Source organism: Chelmon rostratus, chromosome 9, assembly GCF_017976325.1.
Source record: "Chelmon rostratus isolate fCheRos1 chromosome 9, fCheRos1.pri, whole genome shotgun sequence".
Taxonomy (NCBI): domain Eukaryota; kingdom Metazoa; phylum Chordata; class Actinopteri; order Chaetodontiformes; family Chaetodontidae; genus Chelmon; species Chelmon rostratus.
The window spans coordinates 20,424,258-20,434,737 of NC_055666.1; positions in this window are offsets into that span (position 1 = coordinate 20,424,258).

The following is a 10,480-nucleotide window of genomic DNA, read 5'->3' on the forward strand; positions in this document are numbered from 1 at the left end:
TAGGTTGAGTCACAATGATGTGCTAATGTAATTGGATCACAATGCCTCTCTAAAGTAATGACATAATGATTTTTTTTCCCCCCATTTTGATTATTGGATATCATGTCACGTTCGGTGACTGTCAGGGCAAAGTGAACGCTGCAGGGACAGGACCCTGCTTTTAGATAAACGAGAACACTTAACCCAAAAATCTGATTTCTCATATCAATCGCTGCTGGTTTCCTCGCATCCTTCATGGAGAATGAATGTTCTGCCAGTGTCCGGCCACATTCAGACAGACAACAAACATCTCAAGCCTAAACCTGTGTTCATTTCAATATTTGTCTTTCTTGATTTGACCCGTCAGTGGCTTCATACGGCGATAGTACGACAGTAGTGTACCATTCACCCGAGACGGCAACAACTAGCAGAAAGTGTTAGCAAGTTGTAAACTGTGTACTTTAGGCTACTATCTGCTGATTAACTGAAATATTAGAATAACATAAAATATATTCACTCCAGTAATATAATCATGTTTTGATTGAAAGTGTGTAGTCCTGTGGCTTCGTACTGAGGTTGTTACAAAGTGAAGTTAACCTTCAAAGCACATCATGAACATTTAGGACTAGAACTTTTGAAAAATGGATACTTTACTTAACCAGTAAAAGAAAAGCGTCATTACATTTCACCTTCACCCCCCCACCCCACCCCACCCCACCCCAGAGATGCTTGATAGAAGTGCTGATAAAGTGGCGGTACAATCAAAGCTGATTGAGATAATTACGTAATAGCCATTAGCTTTAGGTGATAATTAGTCTCATTATGCTGTTGAGAGTTGGAAGGTTGGTGACTGTACTGCGTCAGAATAAATGTTACTTCAGAAAATCACTGTTATGTGGTACAAATATGAAACTGTGGCCAAGTTTCAGAAGCAAGTTGAAGTAAAGCAAAAATAAGTCACAAGCCACTTTTTAATATATTTTTTTTTATTAATTATTAGCCTATTACCACAAGGTCTTATTCTATGTGCTTTCTGTGTGGTCACTAGCTTGTTTGATATGTTCAACTGATTGAATCATTTGCTTTATTAACTCTCATGTTGTAATTGGGTTAATTTCCCTGAACACCACTCTGTTTATTTCCCTGTGCGGTGTGTAATTCCCTGGTGATTTGCGCATCTCAAATTCCCATTGATGTTAGTGAAGGAAATATGTGCACAGTCCCGGTTAACAGCAGAAAACCACACTATTTTGTTTGATCTATGCTCGGATCTTTTCCCTCGTGTAAGACACAAGTATGAAAAGTATGCACGCTTGCTTGTCTAGATGTGTTTTTTTTCACTCGGAGTCATAGGATGTGAATACTTTGGCATCGCTATCTCTTCCACTCTTCATGATAAGGCAAGGTAATTTGAACCAAATGTATTAAAGCACTTCATGGTACAACTGTCCTGCCATACATTGTGCAAATAGCATGTAGAGTTATTCAGGTCCATGGGAAATGTGCCCCCGTGTCCTCTGGGGAGTGAGAGTGAATGGGAAGATTCAGGATCCGCTCTGCTGGAGAAGGATTACATCCCACAGAGTCTCGTGGGGAGAAAGACACAGATGCTGCATTGATCCTGCTGATAAACACTGAATGGCTGGAAGCCCGAGTGAGTGTCAGGTTCCCTAAACGGAAACGCCAAGACAGCCCAGGATGAAGTTTGGAGCAGTGCATGGAAGACTTGCAGATAAGCTTGCAATATGTGAAATTAGCAGAACCAATGTGTGCTGTTTGCCAATAATTTACATAATTTTCCCATTGCAGTGTAATTGATCAAAACATACTTAATGAGAGACAGACCTCAGTGTGCTTCTTTTCCTGTAGTGCAGTGTGTAGTCTTGTGGCATACGTGTCTTGTCCATTAATATTAGGCAGACATTTCTTCTTCATGCAAAACATTCAACATTTTATAACCTTTTATTTGATTGACACTATTACATATTTGGAGATTAAAGCATCTGTATTCACTTTAATAACGTATGAATTTAAAGATGGAAAAACAATGCTCGAGGATAGAGGAAATTATCACCTGAATCTGGTGCTCCCCTCAGCTTTAGGGAGCTTTACAGTGAGTTTCAGCTCATCATCTAACTGTCCAGGCACTCTTATTGCATCATTTTTGGTCACAGCAGGCAGCTGTTTTTTGAGAGAAGAAGAAGCTCTAAAAACCCACCGTAGACTACCTGCTCACCACCAGTCAGCAGACAGATAAAGCTAAAGGAGCTAATAGAGCGCAAATATTGTATTGGTGTTCATCAGGTTGACAGAAACATGTTTCAAATGAATCATAGTGTTCATCCGTAATGGCTGGATGTGTAAATAAGCGACTGTTTGCTAACAAGTTTGTCAGATCAACTTGATGTATCAGTGTTTTGATCACAGCTTGTTTCTGCTGCCCCCAAGTGGCCAAACCAAAAAATCAATTGTTGCAGGTTGAACGGTTATCGTAAAAGCTAAAGCGATTAGCCTATTATTCAGTTATTTGATAGACAGAAAAATAGCTGGCAGCAGTTTTGATAATGGGATTCATTCTGGCTTCAGCTCCTCAGATGTGAAAGTTTTGCAGCTTTTCTCTGTTTTGTGGTATTGTAAATTGAGTATTTTGGGGTTTTGGCCTATTGATTGGACAAACAATGTACTGTCACATTGAACTCTGGGAAATTATGATCAGCATTTTTTTTCACTGTTTCACTGTTTAAATTATTAGGTTAATAGAGAAAATAAATGTTAGGTTAATTGATAAGAAAGTAATTGCCAGTTGCATTCCAAGTTATTATTTTTTAGATTATTCAGGAAAGGCTGCAGCAACTGCTGCTGACGACAAAAACGATCGCTTTACACTCCAGACTTAGTAAACTTATTGTTATTATTATTATTAATAGAAAAAGGCAGAACATAACTCTTGTTTTGAGCGACTAGCCAATCACTAGCTTTGCCCTGTAAGTCTTCGTTGACTGAAAATAACTTCATTTGAGGAGGACATTTTGAAAATAAAACCTGCTCGAAAGAAATTAAATGAGCTGCAGTAAACTCTGTTATTGTCAAAAGCAGGATAAAATAACAGTTCGTAATAACGAGCTGACTTTTAACAATGCTGTTATATACAATTTCATGGTTATATAACATGATTTATATTTGTTATTTTTCTATTTATAGGCTTATAATTTGATTATCTATTTGATTATTTTCAATAACGTCTTCTATTTTTATTATTGAACACTTTTGGTCTCCACAGATAAAAAACAGCAAATCCTCACATTTGATGAGCTAAATACAACAGACATTGGCATTTTTTCTTTATAAATGACTCAAGTGATTAATTGGTTATCAGTGCTTATCAATTAATTGATTAATTGTCTCAGCATTAATCCATTTTTTAAAAATGAGGATTTTATCTTTTTTTTTTAATCTAGGCTCTAATAATGATCAACATTATCTATCCTGGTAATTCCAGCTGGGTTAATCACACCATAAATAGTTTTTATATCAGCACTTGCCTTGAAGCAGCACTATAAAAGACAAAAAAAACACCTAAAGGCAGAAAGCACAAATGACTAAGGACACAGCGAGGGACCTTCACAGTGGCCACCAAGTGGAACAAAACCCTCCTGACCACACAGGAGAAGCCCCTTTATGGACAAGACGGGATGCTTCACAGCAGAGGAAACACAACGATCTCACCCCTACTGCTCTTTGATTTGCACAGCGTGAAATGACTGCCCTGTTTGTATGAACGGGAGCAGTGGCCACCCATCAGGTAGGGTCTGTGGAGAGAGGTCCAAGAGGCCCTCGTGAATTAAGGCTACATTCATAGAGTCTCCGGGGAGGTCTGCTGATTGCCTGCAGCACTGCTAATTGATTTAGTGCAAGGTCGGAGCCTGAGTGACAGAGGGTAAAAGGGAGGAATTTCCTGTTTCTGCATCTATAATTCAGTGGCTTCCTGCGTGTGTGCGGGACTGTGTGTACTTGTATGGAAAAATAGGAATATACGCATATATTCAGTCACATGTGCCCTGTATACTGTAAATATCTGCTTTATACATGTACATGTGTAGTATATGTACTGTATATATGCAATTAAAACTATATAATCAAATATTCAGCATTACTGGTGTTATAAATCAGTGGTTTTCCACAGCTCTGTCACAGGAACATTTATTATTATTTGGAATATTTATTAGAATTATTTGAAATATAAAGTTAAAGTTGGCATTTGACCAGGTTTGCAATAATTATGACATGTAGAGTGGCAGAAACTTTACATCTTCCATCATCAACTTTTAGTTTTTTCACCATCTAGCCTTTATCCAACAGCGGCTTTTAGCTATTCTGTCTATTTCTTTCACCTGTTTGAACTGTGTCATTATTTTTACCATGCATCTATTATTTTAGCACATTATTTCAGCCACCCGTTTTCTTTGCTTTCTCCTTTTATCCAATAGTCTGGGCTAATGATTCCAACCATTACTACATTTTAGCAAATTATGTCAACCATTTATCCACTTTTAGCTGTTTCTTACACCTGTTTCTGTAACTGCTACTTACACCTGACTACTTGATCTGTTTTGTCTTTTTAGCTATATCAACCATTTATCCAACACTTTTGAACCATTTCATTACTTTTCAGCACATATTTCAATCATGTATCGATTACTTTTAGCTAAATGTTTAGGCTTCTTTGTTTGCTGGCCGAACTAGTTTTGATGCACTCTTAATCACAACAGTGTTCAAGTATTACAGCTGAGTCATACGTGAATTTTTTAATTAAACCATAATTTCTGTTTTGTCAAATAAGTACTACCTTTGCTACCTTTCTATATCACCTGGCAAACTCAGGGTACGCCTCCAGGTGTACGTACCCCTGTTTGGGAATCATTGCTGGAAATGTAAATATGCAGACTTTTCATTGCTTGCTCATCCATAGTGCTGGCTGATGCTGTGTTTATGTGTGCGGGTCTGTTAACTGGGGTTGTGTTTTAAGGTATGCAAGCTGTCCAAACCAGCAGTCTGCCAACACTCCCCGCTGCGCTGTCCCTTTGAAGGTCTGGTGGATTTCCCTCTGGTGTCTCAAGACTCTTCAACCAGCCGCGCAAACAGACCGCCATCATCATGAGAGAGGCCTTTGTTTTTGTTCTCTTCCTCTACAATACTCGAGCCGTCCCATTACGATTTAACAAACGCTGCACTGTTTCAAAATCTCTAATGCAATTCTTCCAGTTAGCTGATGATCTGAAACGTGGAGCGAGGCTGTTTTCATTCAAGGCAGTTTAATAGCTGAAGAGTGTTTTCACAAATCCCACAAGCAATTAAGTGTAAGCAAAAATTACTCATATGAACCTAAAACCAATTCTAGAGTACATATTAGAGTTCTTTGTGCACTGACAGAAAGTGGTCCCTCTTTTACTTTCTGTGTGAAACTATTTCATTTCGAGAGCACCTTGCTTGAAGCAACAATGACCCTTAATGCCCAAGTATTTGAAATAACCCCAAGGCACAGTTTTTGCAACTTGTGGGCTCTGCCATGCTGGAGAAGCGCAAGAAAGAAGAGCTGGAGCAGTTTATTTGCTGTCTGAGACAGAGAAGGTGTTTCCATATCAACGTGCAAACCTTTCTCTGAGAAAAAGAGAGACTGGATCAGCCCAGGATTTCAAACAGCCTGAAGCAACCTGAGCGCTCAGCCCCCCCTACCAAAAAAAAATTACTTCCCATCACATTAAAGAGAAACATCTGTCACTTCAGGGGCCTTCATCCCATGTCACACTAAACAGGTTTATGTTAACAAAATGCTAAATGTCTCCTGAGGAACCACAGCAGAATTACGGTGTTGGGTATGGGATTTGTTGGGTGGATCCCCTACCACAGAGGTTCAGGCCTTAATCACATTTCCAGCTTGTGCTCAGATCCAACTTCCTCTCCTGGTGGATTTTGCACCTCTAAGCTCCATCATGAAACCCTTGAAACGGTTCAGTTTCAGACAACGGGGGCCTTCAGAGGCACTTCCAGCTGGAGAACACAACGTTCGCCACATGATAGCGTGTTCACAAACACCTGATGCAGTCCAGGCTGGACTGGCCTGTGGAGGATTTTTGTGTTTGAGACTAAATACTAAATCATCTGTGACGTTCTGGATAGTTGTGGCACACTGTGTCGTGAGCTGTGAAAACGCTCCTATTAAAAATGTTTTATCTGTTCATTTCGTGAACAGACGTTAGATGTAAAAGGAATCCAGCACTGGATAATTTGCTTATTGTTTGTTCCAGCCAAGACGTTGCTTTGTAATTAGATGATGTCCTGAGGTGATATTGATGACTGACAATAACTTTCTTCAATAAAAGAGGCCCTGCCTGTAGCACAAGGCCTAGGATGTGCAATAAAGTCAGATAATTTATTTATCCCTAATATTTGATAACAAACTACGCCAAAAACATTAAGGGTATGCCTCTGCATACCAAAGGTTTTTGCATGGATAGAGGTGTTTACTAATGAGCTGCTTCAATCAGTCATTACAAACGTGGATATTTGTGAATATTACGCTACATGTGTGAAGAAAATGCACACTGGGACATCTCACCCTGAAAGCATAATGAAGGGGCCTTGTGAAACCGAGGCTCCCATGTGGTCTTTTTATGTGTAATCAATGGAAATTGTGAGGAACTCGAATAACTACACAAAGCATTAGGCGTGCCCCCCTCCCATGCTGGTCAAAGCATGCCCCGAGGGCATATGGTGATGAGGGAGAGCTCATTTTCACATGCAGGCCATCTCATTTGGGACAGGAGCAGTGAATTTACAGATGAAGGATCATTTTCTTTTGAATTCAAATATGGAGACCATAAATCTTGAAAGGGTCGCTCCACAGAGGCTCCCGTCACCTGCAGGCATTTTCATCAGAGACTGATGGGGGGCCAGAATTCTCACGGGGCCCACAAAACAGGGGCCAATGTCACAATCAATACGTACTGTAAAAGCCAAAAGGAAACTGACTTCACAACTAGAGCTGAAATGATTAGATGATTAATTGAGGAGGAAATGGACTAACAAATGAATTGTCCAGGGTTCATTATAACCAATTTTTAATTGAATTTCTTTTTCAAGGACAAAAGCAAAACAAGTAACAGCTCCAGCTTCTCAAATATGAGAATTGATTGATGATGTTCTCTGTTTTAAATGATAATAAACTGAATATATTTTGGGGTTTTTTGGAACCCAGAATCAGGTCGTCTGCAAGTGATTCAGCACCAGGTTCACATAAGGTGCAATGATAGGAGAGGGGCAACCATCATCTAGCGCCCCCCGCCCGGACCTCACCGCTTCCCAAGGCCGTGGACACAGTGCTCGTTGCGCCCTCTCTCCCCCCTACAGGGGGGTAGGGACAGGGTCCCTCTGCTCCTGGCGTGACTGTCGACTCTATAAAATAACTAGTTAGACTTCCCCATTTATTTTGCTGAATGATGGTGCCCATTTACTCTAAATTTAAAAAGTGACTAAGAGTTATTTTTGATGTTTTCATGTGTCCAATTCATGTGAATGCAGCAGTATTCATCTCAATCAGCTTTCATAAAACAAAATGAAAAGAGCTGTCTGAAGAACAGGATTGTCTCATCTCATTACTGTCTTTTTTTGTCCGAAAAGATTCCTGTTGTAATTGGTTCATGAATGTGACCTTTTGCATGATGAACAGTTCATCAACGAGCTGCCCACAGGATGTGAGAGCAGCTCTTCATTTTGAAAAGTGTCTTATCTAGCAAGGCTATCTTGCTAGCATGCTTATGATTCTGACTAGCCAGAATAAGCTGCACATAATTGGATACTGTTGCCTCTTTCGCATCCCAGACTTTGAAATGCCACAGCCAAAAGAAAGCATTAGTCTCATCCAGCAAGGATGTGTTGAATGTCCTGCAAGAGATATGAAAGTGAGATAGCGAGAGATAAAGCTGAATAGCCAAAGTGTTTCAAATGCCTCATTTGCACTACATGAGTCAGACCATGTTTGGTCTCAGTGGGAATGTCTGGCTTGACCTTAGAGAAAGAATTCATCGCCACAGTCGCAGATGATCACAGTTGACCTCTTTCACATACAGCACAATGGTCTTATTTTAATTGCCCAAGCCTCAAACTCAGGGGGAGGTTTGAGAAAATAAAATGTACACACGTCCTGGAGGTCTAAACCAAAAGAACAAAAACTCAACTTCCCATTCAAGAATGAGAAACCCACAGCTCCTCATCTGTGCCTGGAAGAACATTTGAAACAGGAATTCAGGAAAAAAGTAGACTAAGGCTTTCTTCCAAGCAGTCCCTGAACGCAACACGTGGAGCAGCGGATATCCTGTCAATGCGTCATGGCATCTGTCAGGAAAACACAAGTAGATGCAGAGTGTCACACTTTCCTAAAGATATGCACAAAGGATTACTTTTTTATTGAAGTAAAAGGCAAGCCAGTGTTCGCAAGTAAGTTGTGATGTGATCACAGTGATGAATAAGACCAATCTCGAGCATCATTACAGATACAAACATGCTAAACTGGATGAGCTACAAAGACAAATGCACTTTGATAAAGTTAAAGCTCTTTCGGGGAGTTTGGATGCCCAACAAGCTGCTTTCGCAAGACCACATTCTGACAGAGACTGTGTTCAGGTTTTGTGGCAAGTGAGCTAATAGCTAAGAAGCTGAAATCACATTCAGAAGGAGAATTTGTGAAGGAGAGCCTTGTTGCTGCTGTTGAGCTGCTGGCTACGGGCAAAGTAAAATTGTTCCAAAGTGTATATCTGGAATGATTTATGGAGATGGAGGGAACCCTGATGTGGAAACTCAGTGACAGCAGGTGTCTGTGTGATTTGGGCTTTATGGTGGACTTCAATCCCTCCCCATGGGTGCCACCCCTATGAACGATTGCTGGGGGCACCACTGAGTATGGCCCTTGAAAGATGTTTTAAAATTGAAATTGCACAGAATCACTTTGTTCAGTTCACATTCGTAGTCTCTATGTAGTTTGTTCACTTTTTGAGCCACGTGGTACCATCACCGTTCACCATATGAATGTCTGTACCAAATTTCATGGCAATCCATCTAATAGTTGTTGAGACTTTTCACTCAAAACCACAAATGTCAACCTCCTGGTGGTGTTCAAGGAAAAGTTTAGGGGCCAGCCAAGTCAGTAGGATTTATCATCTGGGGGCTATTAATGCTTGTACCAAACTTCATGCCAATCCATGTTTGTTGATATATTTCGGTCTGGACCGAAGCAGTGGGCCGTCAGACTGACAGACCCACACTGCCATCACTCGACCTTCTGGCATGGCTAAATACATAAATCCCTTGTTGTGGTTGGAAAAATTTGAAAACACGACACACAGACTACTTCAGCTCATTAGCTCAATGTTTCCAGTCAGCAGTAATGTTGTGGTAAATCTTGCTTCTCTGGTCTGTCAGAGTCTCAAAAATGAAGCAAATATTCATGTCATTGTTCTCTTTTTTTTCAAATATTAACCTTCTAGCAAGACTGTGTTAATGCAAAAGGATCTGTTCATAAATCAGGTATCAACTTCACAAGTCCTCTGTCAGAGAGTCACAAGGTGTTTATGTTACTTTCGATCCTGTTGTAACATCTGTGATGCTAAAGCCTGCGTTTGAATAATTCACAGTTCTCCATGTTTTATTCCACAGGCTCAGGCAGAACTCCAAGGTTTACATGACACCACTGAGGTCTTAGATGTGTCTCCCTGAAGATGAAAGTGATGTTGTTGGGCAGCCCACAATGCTTCATTCAGGTATCCCCAATGATGAAATGGCAGAGGCACTGCTGACAATTTGTGCTCACATCAACACCTGTGATGGTGCCGTGGACCTGGGTGCCATTCTTCAGTTCAATGGTGACCATGGCTGAGTTTCATCAAAAGCCTGACTATTTTCATGATGGTGACAGACTCTAGAGACAAATTCCCCACCAAAGAGAAAAACTACAGCCCTCAAGTGCTAACACAGGCCGCTGTTGTACGCTTTGCGTTTTTACCATTTTCATTTTTACAGAGGAAATCATTTCAGCAGAAGGGAGCCACAGAAATCTCAAACACTGATCAAAACCAGCAGGTAACTCAGCTGCCATGTTTGTGTTCTTAACTATATTTCTCTTTCGTGTTTATTTTTCTGCAGGGTGAGCTAAAGTGCAATAACCCTACATCAGGTCGGCTGATTTCACATGAAGCACTCGTTCATCACTTTGGTTCTGGAGTAGCCCTCCAAGGCAGCAATGGTATCCGTTGTGGTAACCAATCTGAACAGCGCTAATGTGGGCTGGAGATTGTTTCCATATGGGGCCTGTTTTCAAGCGGTCAGTTTGCTTTAGTCTAAAAACCAGCTACCATTTCATAGTGTGCAAACCATGAGCTTGCATTGTGACATAGACAACTTTCGCACTAGCAGCCATAACAACATAGTCCACCTTTAACCCTGGTGGATA